We start from the raw sequence: 22762 nt of genomic DNA, 5'->3' as shown, positions 1-22762 counted from the left end.
ACTTCCTCTGAGTAAATGCTTGTTCCTCATTATGTACTCCACAGCCTGCTCATTGGAGAATTGCACCAGAACAGGTCTATTCTTGGTACAATTGTCAGGTCCAACCCGGCGGCTGATATCCACCTCGTGTTCTGCCATTCCTGCTCCAATACATCTCAATATCTCATGCAATTCATATTTTTCCGTTTCTATTCTCTCTTGTCTTGTTGGTGCCCCAGATTCGAATAATCCATGTATTATAATAGACCGTCTCCTCAGTAATTCATTGTCATGCTGGTAGCCTGTCCCCTGGGGATTCTCCATCCCAACAGCAGTCACTAACCCATCCCCCACTAATCCTCTGTCCTTAGCCATGCTGTTAATCCTTCCTAATTCGTTTGTGATACGAGCACATTCCCTCTCCCAGTCCTCTCTTCCCTTCCTAATTTCTTCCTGAATATAGTGCATAAGTTCTTGTTTCTGCCTCTCTACCACTTCCTGTATTTGCTGAAATAACTCACTTTTAATCCCTTGGATTAGATCCTCCATCCAATCGCTCCTTCTCTCTACAAATTTCCCTATTAATTTGTCTATAAATCTGTCCTCCTCCTCATCCCTGCTGGTGATTGACCTTGAACCCCTTCCTGATCTAGTCATTGCAGTAACAACCTAGCCAAAAAGGCGCTCCTCAATACCTTGCACAATCTGCAGCACAAACAGGCGAGAAAGTACTCCACGGGGCTGGTCAAGAGGTGAGGTTGCTGCGTCCCTGCGTCACAGCTGGTGAGGTCACTAGTGGTGAGGTCACTCTGGCTCCACAATTTCGGCTCCACAATTTCACAATACCACGATGTACTCAACACTGTGTGTGTGTGTGTGTGTGTGTGTGTGTGTGTGTGTGTGTGTGTGTGTGTGTGTGTGTGTGTGTGTGTGTACTCACCTAGTTGTGTCTGCAGGATCGAGCATTGACTCTTGGATCCCGCCTTTCGAGCATCGGTTGTTTACAGCAATGACTCCTGTCCCATTTCCCTATCATACCTGGTTTTAAAATTATGAATAGTATTTGCTTCCACAACCTGTTCCTGAAGTGCTTTCCATTTTCCCACTACTGTTACGCTAAAAAAAAACTTCCTAACATCTCTGTGACTCATCTGAGTTTCAAGCTTCCATCCATGTCCCCTCGTTCTGTTACTATTCCATGTGAACATTTCGTCTATGTCCACTCTGTTAATCCCTCTGAGTATCTTATACGTTCCTATCATGTCCCCCCTCTCCCTTCTTTTTTCTAGTGTCATAAGGCACAGTTCCCTCAGGCGCTCCTCATACCCCATCCCTCGTAGCTCTGGGACGAGTCTCGTTGCAAACCTCTGAACCTTTTCCAGTTTCATTATATGCATCTTCAGATGGGGACTCCATGATGAGGCGGCATACTCTAAGACTGGCCTTACGTAGGCAGTTTAAAGCACCCTAAATGCCTCCTTACTTAGGTTTCTGAATGATGTTCTAACTTTTGCCAGTGTAGAGTACGCTGCTGTCGTTATCCTATTTATATGTGCCTCAGGAGATAGATTAGGTGTTACGTCCACCCCCAGGTCTCTTTCACGCGTCGTTTGTGTGTGTGTGTGTGTGTGTGTGTGTGTGTGTGTGTGTGTGTGTGTATTGGGGAGGAGGTGGAAGAGAGGGAGGGGATGGTGATGGTGTGTGGGGCAGATTAGTGCGGGAGGGTTATGGGTGGGGGAGGGCCCTGTGGTTAGGAGGCTGTGTGTGTACTGTTGGTGGAGGGGGTGGGGGGTGAGAGAGGGGGGGGAGTTGTCTAGGTGTAGGGCGGAGTGTTTTTCACACTTGGGTGTCAGAAACTAGTTCTCACATGAGCTTTCCCTTCAGGTTCGTATCCGTTTTCTAACTTATATCTAAGACTAACTATTAAAAAAAACAATAACACTGTACACCTCTTGACTGACTTTTTGAGAGGCCTTACCTTACCGCCAATTCAAAACATCCCACAGTACAAACAGGTGTTAAAAGTACTGTTGACAGTCTTGTTTACTCCTCGTAGGCCTGTTGTCTCCATCCACGCCGCTGCCAGGCGAAGGTCCCTCCAACTTGTCGTTATCTATCACCAGTACTCTGTTTCTTGTTCCTCTTCGCACCGATATAGTTCTAATGTTACACGTTTTGAATCACTTCTTCACTATCCTATGTGTTGCACTTTGTAATATCGCTGAACACCGAATTTCCCGCGTATCCCTCTGATGTCCCGAAATATGAAGCCATGTTGACGAGCGCGGCGCAACGTGTACACCCTCACTCGACCCTCGAGCTCTGTGATCATGTATACTGTATAGTTCCTTGTCTAGCAGCCACGTGGTCATGTATACTGTGCAGCTCCTTGTCTAGCAGCCACGTGATCATGTATACTGTATAGCTCCTTGTCTAGCAGCCACGTGGTCATGTATACTGTGTAGCTCCTTGTTTAGCAGCTACGTTATCATGTATACTGTGTAGCTCCTTGTCTAGCAGCCACGTGGTCATGTATACTGTGTAGCTCCTTGTTTAGCAGCCACGTGGTCATGTATACTGTGCCTCTTCCACGTAATAATGAATACTGTAACGCTAGCTGACTTGACAGTCACGTGGTCATGATAAGCTGCTGGTCATGCAACCAGAAATGTAAAATTTTCATTTGAGATATTATGAATACAAATTGTAACCTGGTATCCTGTTGCATCATGTTGCATCATGATGCAGCTTCTTGTGTCTATTATAAATCTTATTACGTTAATTTATATTAATATTAAAAGCTTCAATAAAGTAAGATAACCAATCTTAATTATCAAGCCGTAAGAAACTGCAGTATTATCCTGCGTAATAACCCCTTGTAGGAATATCAAGTAATTACCCGTTGTAATGAATAACAACAATTACCGTCAGTAACAACCGGAAGTAATAACGTTTTGCAAAAGTTTGCCAAAATAACCTACCTTTATAACCTACAGTAATAACACATCATTATAGCATGACGTAATAGCGACCAGAATTAACATGAATAATTCTAGGTAATATCCAGCACAAATTTTAAAATACAAAACATGTTGTAACACCTTGTATAACTAGCTCCTCGTAATTCCCCGCCCCAATAACCCGTCTTAACTAAACTAAAAACCTTTTCGAAATAATTATAGCCTGAAGTAATAATATCATGGCGTAATAACCTATACGATCAGTTTTAATTGTTATTGTAGCCAAATTTATGAGGTGACTTTAGGTTTACTCTGTTTATGTCAGTTGCTGAGTTTAAGACGTGTATAGTGAATTTATATTAAACTGTTGACTTAAGGTAAAAGGAAGAGAACTTCTGCTACGAGGGGTCGACCTGAGGACCGTCGTGACCCCAGCGGGTGACCCCCACACACTGACCATGACTCTTCCTGATTAGTCCAGACTCACAAAGTATTATATAGCAGCCCGTCCTCCTAAAGTATCCGCACGTTAAGAAACTGTCGTACACGAGCTCCATTATCCTAACCACGCAGAGAACCCAAAACAGAAAACGGGAGAGTATGAAAATTTCGACAGCCGCTACCATTTTCAAGTACAACAATTTTTGGCCTTAGGTAGAATATACGTCAAAATGCGACGTTCTATTTCGCGGACGGGTTGTATATAGACCTTCACCTCAACACTAAGTGACACTAAGAACCTTTTTCTGAAGGAAGTGATAACCATTAAGGAGTGAAAACTGCCCTCAAGTACTTATGAGAAAACTCTTAATACAAGACTCCTGTTATATAGAGAATGAAAACGTCTGAAAACTATATTGTTTTGTACCCAGTGAAGCTGGCTTGTCTGGCTACCACGAAGTTCTCCATATTGTGGAACTGCTTGTCTGGTAAACCAAGAGGTCAGGTACACTGTGATGTTGGTTTACTTGGCAACCACATGTTCATGTAACGTTACTGTAGAAGCCCTCATCTGGCAGTCACATTCTCAAGTATACTGTGGACTTGTCAGTCTAACAACCTACGAACATAGCCAGACCTTATAAACGGTTCTTATAACATAACTAATAACTGGAAGTTATAATCAGCAGAAATTATATGCTAAAATAATTCAGAGTAATAACCTTCCTAAATAATCTTCCTCAAGAGATATATGTGTTATTGTAACCCGTTTTTATTTGTTATTGAATAAGAAATAATATTTTCATTAGAGATATTATGAATACAAATTATATCCTGACATAATGTTACGTCATGTTGGACAATGTTGCATCGTGTTGCAGCTCCTTGTGTCTATTTTAAAGCTAATTACGTTAATTTGGGATTTATATTAAAAGTGTGAATAAGGTAAAATAAAATCTTAATAATCAGCTGTAAGATACTGCAGTATTATCCTGCTGTAATAACCGCTCGTAGTGATCTCAGGCAATTACCATCAGTAAAGAATAACAGCAAAAACGTGCAGTAATAACCGGAAGTAATTAACTTTTGCAAAAGTTGGTTATAATAACTCGCCTTAATAACTTACAGAAATAACACATCATATTAGCATAACGAAATTGCGTTCAGAGATTACACGAATTATTCCAGGTAATATTCAGCTCAAATTATAAAACACAAAAACATGCTGTAACACCCTGTATAACAAATTCCTCCTAATTCCCCGGCACAATAACCCGTCTTAACTAGCCTAATAACCTTCTTGTAATAACGTGATGTAATAACCAACCACAACGATCAGTTTGTGTAAATGATAAGTCATAACAATTAGTTGTTAAACTATCCCGCAGTCACATGTTATAATAACCTGCCTCAATAATCAGTCCCAATATCTGGGAAAAAGTAGCAAGCTGGTATAACAACCTGAAATAATAACGAATTAAAAGTCTACGAGAATAGCCTGTTGTAATAATAACTCACACCAATCATGTATAATTATAGCATGTTGTAATAATATTCCGGAGTAATAAATTGTATGTTCATATTCTTTTTAAACCCAAATTATATATTTTGTTCTTAGTAGCTTTTAATTGTTATTGAAGCCAAACTTCTGAGGTGAGTTTGTTTCATCTGTTTATGTCGGTTGCTGAGTTTATTACGCGTTTGGGGAATTGATATTAAACTGTTGACTTAACGTAAAAGGAAGGTTCCGTGTACCATGGAGTCGAGCAGAGGACCGTCGTGACCCCAGCGGGTGACCCCACACACTGACCTGAGGACCGTTGTGACCCCAGCGGGTGACCCCACACACTGACCTGAGGAACGTCGTGACCCCAGCGGGTGACCCCACACACTGACCTGAGGACCGTCGTGACCCCAGCGGGTGACCCCACACACTGACCTGAGGAACGTCGTGACCCCAGCGGGTGACCCCACACACTGACCTGAGGACCGTCGTGACCCCAGCTGGTGACCTCACACACTGACCTGAGGACCGTCGTGACCCCAGCGTGTGGGTGACCCCACACACTGACCTGAGGACCGTCGTGACCCCAGCGGGTGACCCCACACACTGACCTGAGGACTGTCGTGACCCCAGCGTGTGGGTGACCCCACACACTGACCTGAGGACCATCGTGACCCCAGCGGGTGACCCCACACACTGACCATGACTCTTCCTTATTATTAAAGTCCTCAACCCGGTAATTTATATTAATAGTTTGAATAAAGAAAAATAACCAATCTTAAATATCTGCCATAAGAAACTGCAGTATTATCCTGCTGTAATAACCGCTCGTAGTGATCTTAGGTAATAACCAATTATAAAGAATTGCAGCAATACCCGGAAGTAATAACCTTCTGCAAAAGTTTGACATAATAACTCGCCCTAATAACCTCCATTAAAAACACATAATAACCTGACGCAATAACGTGCATATATAATATCAAGGTTATTTTGTTCTCGTAATATCTTGCAGAAACAATAAAACACAAAAACATGTTGTAACACCCTGTATAACAACATCATCATTACTGCTCGCTCTAATAACCTGCCTTTTAATCCTCCCGTAATAACAATGTCCCAGTAGCCTGGTGTAATAACCAGCCACAACAACCAACCTATGTAAATGATCAGACTTAACAATCAGTTGTTAAAACTTCCCAAGTGACCTGTTATAATAACCCGCCTCATTAATCAGCATCAGTATCAACAAACAGCAAGCCAAAATAAGAACTTGCTTCTATAACCTGCACTAAAACCCAACAATAATAGCCTGTTGTAATAATAACCATCAGTAATCACCTACAATAATAGTCTGTTGTAATAATAACCCGAAGACATTTCGCAATAAAATATTATATTAAGTATCATTCAAACCCCCAGTTATATCTTTTATTCTGAGTCATTTCTAATTGTTATTGAAGTCAAACTTTATTCAACATGTTGAAATGAAAATGTTGACTCGTGTTAAGACTGGTATGACCTCTGGGTCATCAGAGGTCACCAGTGTGTTTACTTATGTTGTCATTAATCAATGGTTGTACTGTAGATATCACGTGATCATGTATACTTTGTAGCTCACTTACCACGTAGTCATGTATACTGTAGCGCTGACCTGACAGTCACATGGTCTTGTATACTGTAGGGCTGAGCTGACTGCCATGTATACTGTAGAGCTGACCTGAGAGCCATATGGTTATGTATACTGTTGAGCTGACCTGGCTGTTACGTAGTCATGTGTTCTATAGAGCTGACCTTACAGCCACGTAGTCAAGTATACTCTAGAGCTTACCTGACAGTCACGTGGTCATGTATACCACGTGGTCATGACCTGACAGCCACGTCGTTATTTATAGTGGAGAGCTGACCTCTACAGTTATTGAAACCAACCTTCTCAGGTGATTTTAAATTTCATCTGTTTATGTCGGTTGTTGAATTTAATACATGTTTTGGGAATTTATATTAAACTGTTGACTTAAGGTAAAAGGAAGATCGGAAGTGTATGGGGTCGACCTGAGGACCGCCGTGACCCCAGCGGGTGACCCCTCACACTGACAATGACTCTTTCTTATTAATAACATCCTCAACCCAGTAATATATACACCTCAGGTGTGGTGTATAAAATAAGGTGTGTTAGGAATTTATAATTATAGTTTAAATAAAGAATAATAACCAGTCTTATTTATTATTTGTTTGAAACTGCAGTATTATCCTGCTGAAATTGCCGCTTGTATTGATCTCAGGTAATTACCAATTGTAAATAATTATAGCAATTACTTGTGATAATAACCGGAAGTAATAAACTAAAGTAATAATCTTCTTTTAAATTTTGACATAATAACTCGCCCTCATAATTTCCAGAAATAACGCATCATAATAACCTGACGCAATAACGCACAGAAATAACATTAGAGATATTTCCACAAATAATATCTTACAGAAATGATTAAAAAAAAATGTAACAACCTGTATAACAACTTCCTCATAACTCCACGCCCCAATAACCTGCCTTAATACCCTCAAGTAAAATCTATCTGAATAACCTCTCCCTAATTGCCTGGTGTAAACAGCCTCAACAACCAGCCTGTGTGTGGGGTTTTCTACTTTGCTTTCCCGACTGCAATGCATACGTTACCAATGTACACGTGGCAGACGCTTCGCGAAGCTGTCGGAACCCAGCAGAGAAAATACGAGAACAAGCATACAGGGCCTGGGAGCATGGTCGATAAGAGTCCTTGATGGTCTCTTCTCAGACTGGCCTCGCCTGGTTCTGATCCACATTGGTCATTGGAATCTCCTCAATGCTTGAAACTCTTTAAGGGACTCCAAGGGGTCCTCATCACATTTATAGATTATAGAAAAATAGGCAACTCGGTGTTGAAGACACCTGGGGCTGAAGGGTTAAGTAATAGTTGGCAGTATTCAGAAGGGGTTCAACGGAAACACCATATAAAGCTTAACAGTAGTTTATTTACAAACTTAACCACTAATACAATGGTGCTTGATTTACTTTAGATTGGTCAGAAAGGCTATGGTTGCATTAGCGAGACTTTTGATGTCTGACTAATCGATTCTAATCCACTCGTGGAGAAACACTTAACACAATTGACACCCAATCAATAATACAGCAAGCCTAACTGCCGGTGTGGTCACAGGAGTTCCAACAGGATACTCGGGCAATGATGATGCACAATAATTCAACAATGGCACTGTTATAGGGACAGGCAATAATCATGCACAATAATTATGTCACACAATAACTAAATGTGAAGTGTATGTGAAATTCACATTCACAGACGAGTGTAATGTCGTGGTACCACACAGATAAACACGCATACACCGTCAGGTGTCTCGTTCCCCACCTATACTTGTGTCAGGTATTGAGAAGGTGAGAACCGTGGTTGACCACTCAGATCAACACACAGACAGACACAATAATAAAGAAACAAAATCTTGTACTTACAAGTATTACTACCTCTCTTATCCGCTCACTCATGCACATTTATGCAGACCTCGTAGGTGGCTGTCATGACCTCATGATCCACAGCTTCGCTGGCCAACCATCATAGCCTGGCCAAGTTCCAATAAGTGTCTAGGGTAAAGTGAAAAAGGCTGGTTAAAACAACACCAGTTTACTGGGACATATAAACAGGTCAACTTAAAACAATGAGAAACTGAAGTTTTCTATATACAACTAGTATGCAGCTGATACTCTAATCACAACAAGGAGCTTAACACAGCTCTCGTAATCACCTCAAGGAACTTAAACACAGCTATCGAAATCAGTAACAGGCATTAACTGCACACACTTGGGACTAGCCGACACCAGGCTCCAACCCGGCGCAGTGGTACACTAACCCAAGTAACAGGTTGGTGGAGTTATACATTAATAAGTAGTGGGTGAGGAATCAGTAACGTACTACAACACAATAACAAGCGCCAATGATCTTCAGACAACCATCTCAACACAAAATCACCTTCTACCTGAAATAACTGATGTACCTCGGTAGCCTGATCCACTATACGAACAGCATTACTCTTATATATACATTAGTAATCAATAAACAACAAAATACACCACAACTCCAGAGCTGGACGTCTCACGTCCGCCAGTCTGGGAAATCAAGAGGGTAGTGACTTACCAAGAGCCGAGCCGGCCGAGAACGACTTTGTTACCATTATGGCAAGTCACCCCAACTTTCCTCCTTCACATATCACATATCAAAAGCTCAAAACACAATTATAAATGTCTAATACATACAATACCTAAATATATACAATATTCTCCACGGGAGAGTACTTATCAAAACTTAAGGTATACAAGAATATATCACTATATGTGCTAAAACACATAAAAAATCATTTCATTGTTATTATTACAACAGGAAAATATTGTAGGTTATTACTTAAAGCTAATATTACAACAGGTTTTAGCTGTAGGTTATTATTGCAAGTTATTATCACAATAGGCTATTATTGGAGGGTTATAGTGCCGGTTATAAGAGCAGGTTGTTATTTCGGCTTGCTGTTTATTGATATTGATGCTGAATTGTAAGGCGGGTTATTAGAACAGGACACTAGGGATAGTTTAACAACTGATTGTTACGTCTGATCATTTAAACAAATTGATTGTAGTGTTTGGTTATTACATCAGACTATAACGAAAAGGTTATTAGTATAGTTAAGATTGACTATTGAGGTGGAGAATTATGAGGAACTAATTATACAGGGTGTTACAGCAAGTTTTTGTGTTTAATAATTTGTGATGGATATTACCTGGAATTATTCGTGTTATTTCTGCTCACTTTTACGTCATGGTATTATGATGTGTTATTACTGTAGGTTATTAAGGCGAGTTATTATGGCAAACTTTTGCAAAGGGTTATTACTTTCGGTTATTATTAGTAAGTTTATGTTCTTACTCTTTCCAAAGGGTAATTTCCTGAGATGACAACGAGCGGTTATTACAATAAGATAATAATGAAGTTTCTTACGGCTGATAAATATGATTGTTTTTCTTTACTTTATTTAGGCTTTTAATATAAATCCTAAATTAACGTAATAAATTATAAAATAGACTCAAAGAGCTGCATCATAATGCAAGATGATGCAACATAATGCCAGAATACACATTTTCTCATAATATCGCACATGGAAAATATTATACCTTATTCAATAAAAAAAAAAAAAACTGGTTGCAATAACATATATTTCTCTTGAGAAATATTATTTCGGAAGGTTATTACTGCGAGTTATCATTGAGGGCTGTTATTGTAGTAATTATGATACACAATTTCTACAGGCTGTTACAGCAAAATATTGCCAAAGGCAAAAACAGCAAGAATTTTACAAGTTATTTTGGCAGATAATTACTGCTGGATATAACTTCTTGTTATTAGTTATGTTATAGGAACAGATTATAAGGCCTGGTTATGTTCGCAGGTTGTTACACTGACAACTCCAGAGTATACCTGAGAATGTGACTGCCAGACGAGGGCTTCTACAGGTTATATGAACATGTGGTTGCCAGGTAAACCAACATCACAATGTACCTGACTTCTTGGTTTACCAGACAAGCTGTTCCACAATATTGAGAACTTCGTGGTTGCCAGACATGACAGCTTCACTGTGTACAAAACAATGTTGTTTTCAGACAAGCAGCTTTGCAGTATCATGAGAACATCGTAACTAGGTTAACATCTCCAGAGTATACATGACAACCTCGTTCCCAGACTAACCAATTCCACAAAATATATGACCTTTTAATTGCAAAACACAGCAGCTTCTCATGACCACGTGGCGGTCAGGTTAGCAGTATAGTATACATGTTATGTATAGTATACATGTTATGTATAGTATACATGTTATGTATAGTATACATGAATACGTATCTCTCAGGTCAGCTCTACAGTATACATGACTAGGTGCCTGTCAGGTTAGCTTTACAGTATACATGACTACGTGGTAAGCGAGCTACAAAGTATACATGATCACGTGATAGCTACAGTACAACCGTTGATTAATGCCAACATAAGTAAATACACTGGTGACCTCTGATGACCCAGAGGTCATAACAGTCTTGACACGAGTCAACATTTTCATTCTTAAAATAACAGGAGTCTTGTATTAAGACGTTTCTCATAAGTACTTGAGGACAGTTTTCACTCCTTAATGGTTATCACTTCCTTCAGAAAAAGGTTCTTAGTGTCACTTAGTGTTGAGGTGAAGGTCTATATACAACCCGTCCTCCAAATAGAACGTCGCATTTTGACGTATATTCTACCTAAGGCCAAAAATTAAGTAATTACCGAAAATGGTAGCGGCTCGCCAAATTTTAATTTTCTCCCGTTTCCTGTTTTGGGTCCTCTGGTAGGTTAGGATAATGGGACTTTAGTACGACAGATTCTTGACGTTGGGCATCCTTAGGAGGACGGGCTGCTATATAATACTTTGTGAGTCTTAACTAATCAGGAAGAGTCATGGTCAGTGTGTGGGGTCACCCGCTGGGGTCACGACGGTCCTCAGGTCGACCCAAAATTCCCCTGCCTTCCTTTTACCTTAAGTCAACCTTTTAATATAATTCCCCAAACACGTAAGAAACTCAGCAACCGAACATGTTGAATGAAGTCCTGAGCAGCATATGAAACTTAAAGTCACCTGAGAAGTTGACTTCACCAGCAATAACAATTAAAGGTGACTCAGAATAAAAGATATAACTGGGGGTTGAAATGATACTTAATATATAAAGTCCACTACGGGCTCACCATAGCCCGTGCTACTTGGAACTTTTTGTTCCGAATAGATGGATCTCAAACATCAAAAACAACTGATAGTTAATATAATACTTTATTGTGAAATTTCTACGTTTTATTATTACAACAGGATATTATTGAAGGTTATTACTATGGGTTATTACAACAGTCTATTATGTTAGATTATTACCGCTGGTTATGACTACAACAGGCTATTATTGTAGATTATTACTGCAGGTTATTATTACAACAGGCTAATATTTTAGGTTATTACTGCAGAATATTATTACAACAGGTTATTATTGTATTTTATTACTGCAGGTTGAAACAGGCTATTATTGAATGTTATTACTAAGGGTTATTATTACATCAGGTAACTATTGTAGGTTATAACTGAAAGCTATTATTACAATAGACGTTTGCTGTAGGTTATGCCTGCAGGTTATTATCATAAAATGCTATTAATGGAAGGTTTTAGTGCCAGTTATAAGGGCAGGTTGTTATTCCGGATTGCTGTATATCGATATTGATGCTGATTAGTAAGGTGGATTATTATAAAAGGTTACTAGGGAAGTATTAACAACTGATTGTTAAACACACACACACACACGGGGTATATATGGAAGGACATATATGACAACCATTACTGATGAGTAAGCTGACCAACTCTTCTCATCCTAGTTGTGTCCTCCCTTACAATATCCCCTCCTCCCTTCTTCCTCTTGTTCCTTCTCCTCCTCCTCCTCCTCCTGTTCTTTCCCCTCTTCCTTTTCTTCATCCCTCTCCTCCTCTTATTCCTCCTTCTCTGATCATATACACAGGTTGGTTGTTGTGGCTGGTAATTACACCTGGATATTAGGAAAAGGTTAATTAAAAAAGTTATTACGGGAGGATATAAAGGCAGGTTATTGGGGCGAGGAGTTATGAGGAAGTTGTTAAACAGGGTGTTACAACATGTTTTTTTGTGAATTTTTATTTCTGTAAGATATTACATGCAGAAATAACTTTGATTTTATATTTTCACGGTTTTGCGTCAGATTAATATGTTGAGTTATTACTGGAGATTATAAAGGCGAGTTATTGTCAATGTTTGCAGAAGTATATTACTTCTGGTTATTACTTTCACTTATTGCTCTTATTCTTTACAGTTGGCTATTAACTGAGATCACTACGAGCGGTTATTACACTTTCCTGAGGATGATAATTAAAATTGGTTATTTTTATTTATTCAAACTATTAATATAAATTCCTAACACGTATAATTTATACACCTCACCTGAGGTGTATAAATTACTGGGTTGAGGATTTAATTATTACAGGCTCTCTATAGCCCATGAAACATGGACATTTCGTTCTGAGTAGCTAAACATAAAACAACAACAACAAACGATTTTATTAATAAAGAAGAGTCATGGTCAGTGTGTGGGGTCACCCGCTGGGGTCACGACGATCCTCAGGTGTACCAAATGTAACTTAGCAACCTTCATTTTACCTTAAGTCAAAAGTTTAATATAAATTCCTAAACACGTAATAAACTCAGCAACCAACATAACCAGATGAAACATAAAGTCACCGGTGACAAAGTCTTCGGTTCAAATTTACTAATGAAAGGAGGTAAATGCGAATTTATATGAGAATTTATTCTTCTTTATTACTAGGAACATTAATTAAACTCTATCTAAGATAATCAAACGCAAATCAAAGCAGATTGACGAAGGAGTTTCTATCAGTGCTGGGCAAGAAAATAGTCACCACGAACATGTGGCGGCTGATGCAATTGTTCCTAGCATGTGCTAGAATTTTGTTTAGTATGAGGGATGGAAATTTCCAACATAACTCCTAGGGAGAGAAATCATGGGTCGTAGTTCATGATTCAGTACTAACGTGCCTGTTACTCCTTTCTGAAGTTAAAATTCTTACATGTTAGTATGTACATGACGGATGTCCCGGATCTGTGTGTCAAGTATGATCAGTTATCACAGGTACATCTATTTAATGATTAATGAATTATTCTTATGTCCCTTTGAGAACAAGGAGATTTGGAATCTACAGTGAGATCAATGTCAAGAGTCGCAGTGACTAATTAACTAATTGAGTTACTAGACATTAACTGATCATTGGGGACTCATGAAATCACCTCGAGCGAGGAATTCTATGTATTTATGCAAAATTAAATATGGCTTAAGGTGTGGTTCTTGCTGAACAAGTATTTTAGGCTATTATATAATAATAACTAAGTTCCTAATCTAGTTAAATTCTATATGAAGTAGAGACCTGAGTATTTTGGTATCAGTCTCTATGAATGTAGTCAGAGGTATTACGTTAGTGAGTACACATTCAACTTTGTACTCTGCTGACCCTAACTAATGTTTCCAAAACCTACCTAAGTAAAGGGTAAATACGAATGAAAGTGATACATATATATATATATATATATATATATATATATATATATATATATATATATATATATATATATATATATATATATACATATATACATATATATATATATATATATATATATATATATATATATATATATATATATATATATATATATATATATATATATATATATATATATATATATATACATATATACATATATATATATATATATATATATATATATATATATATATATATATATGTATATATATATATATATATATATATATACATATATCTATATATATATATATATATATATATATATATATATATATATATATATATATATATATGTATATATATATATATATATATATATATATATATATATATATATATATATATATATATATATATATATATATATATATCTATTGGTGTATACTGGCAGCAGGTTTTCTTTCAAACATGTTTCATTGAATATGACCGCATATTCTGTATTTATTATTTTCTGGTTTAGGGCTTCTATCCCTCTAACTATTTTCTTAGCATCAGGGCTTAATTGGAATAGGAGTTCTCCAAAACTCATTTTCGTACTTTTAAGGTGAAGAAAAGAAGTGATTTACTATAGAGTGTATTACACTTATTTGTATAATTTGCACGACGTTTCGAACCTCCATGGTTCATTCTCAAGTGAACAGATCTTACAATACTAGTTGATTTTATACCCGCATTAGGTCAGGTGATAATACAATGAAGGTGAAAAACATGGGGGGATACATAAGGGATAAACATAGGGGCTGCAGAAGGCGTATTGGCCCATACGAGGCATCTCCTATCTAAACACAAAGATTAATCCAGTGTAATTGGCCTGTTATGTTGGACATTGTCTTCTGTGTTGGCATCGATATGTTCTTGTCTTGTCCTTACTCTCATGGTGGGTAGAGTAAATAGTTCCGTGATTTGGGTGTTCATGGTAGGTCGCTCTATTCTTATGTGAATTGCCTCAAGAATTTGTAATCTTCTTGAATCTTGGGTTTTGTCTATTATGCAAGTATTCTTGTTCAACATTTCTCTTGTTAGAGTAATGTCATGGGCTTGTCTCATGTGATTCCTAGGGGCACCAGATTGAAGATGGCATGTCAAACGCCTCGTCAGCTTGGTCGACGTCATACCTATGTACTTACATTGAAGGTTACATCCTTCGTGGGGGCAAGTGTACATGTATACAACGCTTGACTGCTGTAGAGGGTTCTCCGTCGGCTTCGGGCTGTTTTTGATAAGGAGTTCGGAAGTCTTCTTGGTTTTGTAGAATATTATCAGGTTTATGTTTTGGTTAGGAGTAGTGCTTTTTACTCCTTTACGGATTATTTCTTTCATTATTCTTTCCTCTTTTATATGTTCACTGTGCATGGTTGATTTGTAATATAATTTTATTGGGGGTGTTGTGGTTTCTGTTCTAGGTTCTGAATTATACCAACGGTCCAAGTGTCTTCTTATAGCAGCGTTTATTTCCGCGTTGCTATATCCGTTGTTCACCAATACCTGAGTTACTCTTTCAAACTCTCTACTCACGTTGCTCCATTCAGAGCAGTGGGTAAGCGCTCGACGAATATAAGCATTGAGAACACTGGCTTTGTATCTTTGGGGGCACTCACTTCTACCGTTCAGGCATAATCCTATGTTGGTGGGCTTGGTATATACGTTGGTGCTTAAAGAGGTTCCTGTTTTTGTTATTAGTACATCCAAGAATGGCAGACTGTTAATTTCACTATTTTCATGTGTAAATCGGAGTACTGACTCTCTCTCTAGGTGTCTTTTTAGGTCAATTAGTTCATCTGAGTCTTTTACTATTACGAATATGTCATCTACATAACGGCAGTATACAGTTGGTTTTTGTCTGCTACTGAAGACCCTATCTTCGATGGTTCCCATATAAAAATTAGCAAATAAAACTCCTAAGGGGAAGCCCATTGCTACTCCGTCTATTTGTAAATACATGTCTCCTTGTGGACTGATGAAAGGGGCTTCCTTTGTACATGCTTCGAGAAGACTTTTCAAGTGTGGCTCAGGTATGTCTAATTTGGGGGTGCTCTCGTCTCTGTATACTCTGTCCAGTATCATTCCTATGGTTGTGTCGACTGGGACGTTGGTAAAAAGGGATTCAACGTCCAGGGAAGCGATGATTCCATCGGGCTGGGTAGATTTGATCAATTCTAGGAAATCTGCTGATGATTGTAGACTAAACTTACTTGGAGTGTATGGAGTTAGGAGTTCATTGAGTTTCTTTGCCAGGTGATAAGTTGGGGTTGGTATTTGGCTGATTATAGGGCGTAGTGGGTTACCTGGTTTATGCGTCTTAACATTGCCGTAGGCATATCCTAAGCCATAGTCGCCTTGAAGTTTATTGAAATGCACACTACCTTTCTTTGCGTTGATTGCTGTAATTGTTTTGTTTACTTTCCGCTTAAGGTCTTCTACGGGGTTCCTCGTGATTCGTTGAAATTTGGAGTCGTCACTTAGGATGTCGCTAATTTTGTTCATGTATTCATGGGTAGGAATCAATACATATGCTGCTGTTTTGTCGGCTTTTCTTATTGTTACGTCTTTCAGATTTTTTAGTTGTTTCGCTGCTTCTTTGAGTCGTGGGGTTAAGATTGTAGATGAATATGTTCCTCGTTTTTTCCCTGCTTCTGCAAGTAGTTCAGCTTGAAGTGTGTCAGTGGTGATGACTTTTTTGTTGTCTTCTAGCTTATGGATATCGTCCAGAAGCATTTCGATTTCCAGGCGTTTTTGATGCATCTTTTGTTTAGATAAGAATTGACAATTTAGACCAAGATTTAAGAGGTCTCGTTGGTCCTGGGTAAGATCATAAGAAGTCAGGTTAAAGTAGCCATCTTTAGGACGAGGGATTTTTAGCTGTCCACCGTTTAGGGATGTTAACTTACGGAGTGTCTTTGTTTCTACAAGAGTTTTATGTTGTTGTTTCAGGTTAAATAGTTCACTGTTGATGGTTTGCTTGAGTTGGATAGGGATGTCGTACTGGGTCCATTTGTTTAACAGATGCTCCGCCTGCTCTATAAAGGTTTGGAGGGCTTCCTTCTTCTTGTTTAGTTGATGCCGAATGAGCTCTTGCCTATACCTATAGGTAAACTCTGTATTGCGGACTGCTGGGTCATGTGGGTTTATATTGGTGTATACTGGCAGCAGGTTTTCTTTCAAACATGTTTCATTGAATATGACCGCATATTCTGTATTTATTATTTTCTGGTTTAGGGCTTCTATCCCTCTAACTATTTTCTTAGCATCAGGGCTTAATTGGAATAGGAGTTCTCCAAAACTCATTTTCGTACTTTTAAGGTGAAGAAAAGAAGTGATCTACTATAGAGTGTATTACACTTATTTGTATAATTTGCACGACGTTTCGAACCTCCATGGTTCATTCTTAAGTGAACAGATCTTACAATACTAGTCTCACAAATAATATCTTACAAATACCAACCCCAACTTATCACCTGGCAAAGAAACTCAATGAACTCCTAACTCCATACACTCCAAGTAAGTTTAGTCTACAATCATCAGCAGATTTCCTAGAATTGATCAAATCTACCCAGCCCGATGGAATCATCGCTTCCCTGGACGTTGAATCCCTTTTTACCAACGTCCCAGTCGACACAACCATAGGAATGATACTGGACAGAGTATACAGAGACGAGAGCACCCCCAAATTAGACATACCTGAGCCACACTTGAAAAGTCTTCTCGAAGCATGTACAAAGGAAGCCCCTTTCATCAGTCCACAAGGAGACATGTATTTACAAATAGACGGAGTAGCAATGGGCTTCCCCTTAGGAGTTTTATTTGCTAATTTTTATATGGGAACCATCGAAGATAGGGTCTTCAGTAGCAGACAAAAACCAACTGTATACTGCCGTTATGTAGATGACATATTCGTAATAGTAAAAGACTCAGATGAACTAATTGACCTAAAAAGACACCTAGAGAGAGAGTCAGTACTCCGATTTACACATGAAAATAGTGAAAATAACAGTCTGCCATTCTTGGATGTACTAATAACAAAAACAGGAACCTCTTTAAGCACCAACGTATATACCAAGCCCACCAACATAGGATTATGCCTGAACGGTAGAAGTGAGTGCCCCCAAAGATACAAAGCCAGTGTTCTCAATGCTTATATTCGTCGAGCGCTTACCCACTGCTCTGAATGGAGCAACGTGAGTAGAGAGTTTGAAAGAGTAACTCAGGTATTGGTGAACAACGGATATAGCAACGCGGAAATAAACGCTGCTATAAGAAGACACTTGGACCGTTGGTATAATTCAGAACCTAGAACAGAAACCACAACACCCCCAATAAAATTATATTACAAATCAACCATGCACAGTGAACATATAAAAGAGGAAAGAATAATGAAAGAAATAATCCGTAAAGGAGTAAAAAGCACTACTCCTAACCAAAACATAAACCTGATAATATTCTACAAAACCAAGAAGACTTCCGAACTCCTTATCAAAAACAGCCCGAAGCCGACGGAGAACCCTCTACAGCAGTCAAGCGTTGTATACATGTACACTTGCCCCCACGAAGGATGTAACCTTCAATGTAAGTACATAGGTATGACGTCGACCAAGCTGACGAGGCGTTTGACATGCCATCTTCAATCTGGTGCCCCTAGGAATCACATGAGACAAGCCCATGACATTACTCTAACAAGAGAAATGTTGAACAAGAATACTTGCATAATAGACAAAACCCAAGATTCAAGAAGATTACAAATTCTTGAGGCAATTCACATAAGAATAGAGCGACCTACCATGAACACCCAAATCACGGAACTATTTACTCTACCCACCATGAGAGTAAGGACAAGACAAGAACATATCGATGCCAACACAGAAGACAATGTCCAACATAACAGGCCAATTACACTGGATTAATCTTTGTGTTTAGATAGGAGATGCCTCGTATGGGCCAATACGCCTTCTGCAGCCCCTATGTTTATCCCTTATGTATCCCCCCATGTTTTTCACCTTCATTGTATTATCACCTGACCTAATGCGGGTATAAAATCAACTAGTATTGTAAGATCTGTTCACTTGAGAATGAACCATGGAGGTTCGAAACGTCGTGCAAATTATACAAATAAGTGTAATACACTCTATAGTAAATCACTTCTTTTCTTCACCTTAAAAGTACGAAAATGAGTTTTGGAGAACTCCTATTCCAATTAAGCCCTGATGCTAAGAAAATAGTTAGAGGGATAGAAGCCCTAAACCAGAAAATAATAAATACAGAATATGCGGTCATATTCAATGAAACATATATATCTATATATATATATATATATATATATATATATATATATATATATATATATATATATATATCCCCCATGTTTTTTTTTTCAAAGACATTTTCAAAGACTTCACAAATACACAACTGATTAGAACTTACGTATCTCTGATTTTATATATATATATATATATATATATATATATATATATATATATATATATATATATATATATATGTCGTACCTAGTAGCCAAAACTCACTTTTCAGCCTACTTTTCAAGGCCCGATTTGCCTAATAAGCCAAGTTTTCCTGAATTAATATATTTACTATAATTTTTTTCTTATGAAATGATAAAGCAACCCTTTTCTCTATGTATGAGGTCAATTTTTTTATTGGAGTTAAAATTAACGTAGATATATGACCGAACCTAACCAACCCTACCTAACCTAACCTAACCTATATTTATAGGTAAGGTTAGGTTAGGTAGCCAAAAAAAGTTAGGTTAGGTTAGGTTAGGTAGGCGAAAAAACATTAATTCATGAAAACTTGGCTTATTAGGCAAATCGGGCTTTGAATAGTAGGCTGAAAAGTGCATTCTGGCTATTAGGTACGACATATATATATATATATATATATATATATATATATATATATATATATATATATATATATTAGTATATTTTGGTAGCAGTCTTTCCTGTAGACATATATTATTAAATATGACCGAAAAAGTAAGATTAATAATTCTAACACGAATTTTCTCAATCTTTCGTACATTACGCTTCACTGTTGGAGGTAAATCAAAAATCACTTCTCCAAAATTCATTTTTATTTCTAGTCTGACGCGACACGGGCGCGTTTCGTAAAACTTATTACATTTTCAAAGACTTCACAAATACACAACTGATTAGAACTTACGTATCTCTGATTTTATATCTACATTTGAGTGAGGTGGGAGGGGTGATGTGGCATTAACACAAGACAGAACAAGAGGGGATATTAATAGGGTATTAAAAGTATCAACACAAGACAGAACAGAAACAATGGGTATTGAATAGAAGTGTTTGTAGAAAGCCTATTGGTCCATATTTCTTGATGCTTCTATATTGGAGCGGAGTCTTGAGGTGGGTAGAATATAGTTGTGCAATAATTGGCTGTTGATTGCTGGTGTTGACTTCTTGATGTGTAGTGCCTCGCAAACGTCAAGCCGCCTGCTATCGCTGTATCTATCGATGATTTCTGTGTTGTTTACTAGGATTTCTCTGGCGATGGTTTGGTTATGGGAAGAGATTATATGTTCCTTAATGGAGCCCTGTTGCTTATGCATCGTTAAACGCCTAGAAAGAGATGTTGTTGTCTTGCCTATATACTGGGTTTTTTGGAGCTTACAGTCCCCAAGTGGGCATTTGAAGGCATAGACGACGTTAGTCTCTTTTAAAGCGTTCTGTTTTGTGTCTGGAGAGTTTCTCATGAGTAGGCTGGCCGTTTTTCTGGTTTTATAGTAAATCGTCAGTTGTATCCTCTGATTTTTGTCTGTAGGGATAACGTTTCTATTAACAATATCTTTCAGGACCCTTTCCTCCGTTTTATGAGCTGTGGAAAAGAAGTTCCTGTAAAATAGTCTACTAGGGGGTATAGGTGTTGTGTTAGTTGTCTCTTCAGAGGTTGCATGGCTTTTCACTTTCCTTCTTATGATGTCTTCGATGAAACCATTGGAGAAGCCGTTATTGACTAGGACCTGCCTTACCCTTCAGAGTTCTTCGTCGACTTGCTTCCATTCTGAGCTGTGGCTGAGAGCACGGTCGACGTATGCGTTAACAACACTCCTCTTGTACCTGTCAGGGCAGTCGCTGTTGGCATTTAGGCACATTCCTATGTTTGTTTCCTTAGTGTAGACTGCAGTGTGGAAACCTTTGCCCTTTTCCATGACTGTTACATCTAGAAAAGGCAGCTTCCCATCCTTTTCCGTCTCGTAAGTGAAACGCAGCACGGAACTCTGCTCAAATGCCTCCTTCAGCTCCTGCAGATGTCTGACATCAGGTACCTGTGTAAAAATGTCGTCAACATACCTGCAGTATATGGCCGGTTTCAAGTTCATGTCGACTAAGACTTTTTGCTCGATGGTACCCATGTAGAAGTTTGCAAACAGGACACCTAGGGGAGAACCCATGGCGACCCCATCTACTTGCTTATACATGTGCCCATCCGGGCTCAAGAAGGGTGCATCTTTAGTACAAGCTTGGAGTAGTTTCCTCAGAATACTTTCTGGCATGTCAAGAGGAGTACAGGCTGGATCACGATACACTCTGTCGGCTATCATTCCGATTGTCTCGTCCACAGGTACGTTGGTAAACAGCGATTCTACGTCCAACGAGGCTCTTATCCCTGTGGCCCGTGTGCCCCGCAGTAAGTCCACAAATTCCTTTGGAGACTTCAGGCTGAAGGCGCAAGGAACATAAGGAGTCAGCAGGCCGTTGAGTCGCTTCGCCAGTCTGTACGTGGGTGTGGGTATCTGGCTAATGATTGGCCGAATTGGGTTTCCAGGCTTGTGCGTCTTGACATTTCCATACGCATATCCAGGTTTATATTCCCCAATGATCTTTGGCAGGTGGAGTCCAGATTTCTTGGCGTTCACAGTTTCGATCAGTTTGTTGACCTTTGCTTTTAATTCGGCTGTAGTGTCCTTCGTTACCCTTTGGAACTTAGTTTGGTCAGAGAGTATGATGTTCATTTTCGCCAGATATTCGTCTTTTTTAAGAATGACATATATTGGCGACTTGTCACCTCTCCTGACAACTATCTCCTTGTTCTCACGAAGGCTTTTAGCTGCCGCTTTAAGCTCGGGGGACAGTATGGTGCTTCTGTAGTTGCCTCGATTCTTTCCTCCTTCTGCAATAAGTTCTGCTTGTAAGGTATCTTTGGTAGTGACCTTCTTTTGTGTCTCGAGGTCGAATATGTCGTCCAACAGAATTTCCAACTCTACTTTCCGGGCCATTTCACTCGGTCTGGACATAACATGACAGTTTATGCCCAGATTTAGGAGAGTGACTTGGTCCTCAGTGAGGTTAATTTCTGCAAGGTTCAGGAAGCCATCTCTTGGTCGTGGAATTGCCATAGGTCCTCCATATAATGTTGTTAGTCATATATGTTGTTAGTATATATATATATATATATATATATATATATATATATATATATATATGTCGTACCTAATAGCCAGAACGCACTTATCGGCCTACTATGCAAGGCCCGATTTGCCTAATAAGCCAAGTTTTCCTGAATTAATATATTTTCTCTAATTTTTTTCTTATGAAATGATAAATCTAACCATTTCATTATGTATGAGGTCAATTTTTTTTATTGGAGTTTAAATTAACGTA

The sequence above is a fragment of the Procambarus clarkii genome, chromosome 35, assembly GCF_040958095.1.
Source record: "Procambarus clarkii isolate CNS0578487 chromosome 35, FALCON_Pclarkii_2.0, whole genome shotgun sequence".
Taxonomy (NCBI): domain Eukaryota; kingdom Metazoa; phylum Arthropoda; class Malacostraca; order Decapoda; family Cambaridae; genus Procambarus; species Procambarus clarkii.
Note: the sequence above shows the minus strand (reverse complement) of the source record.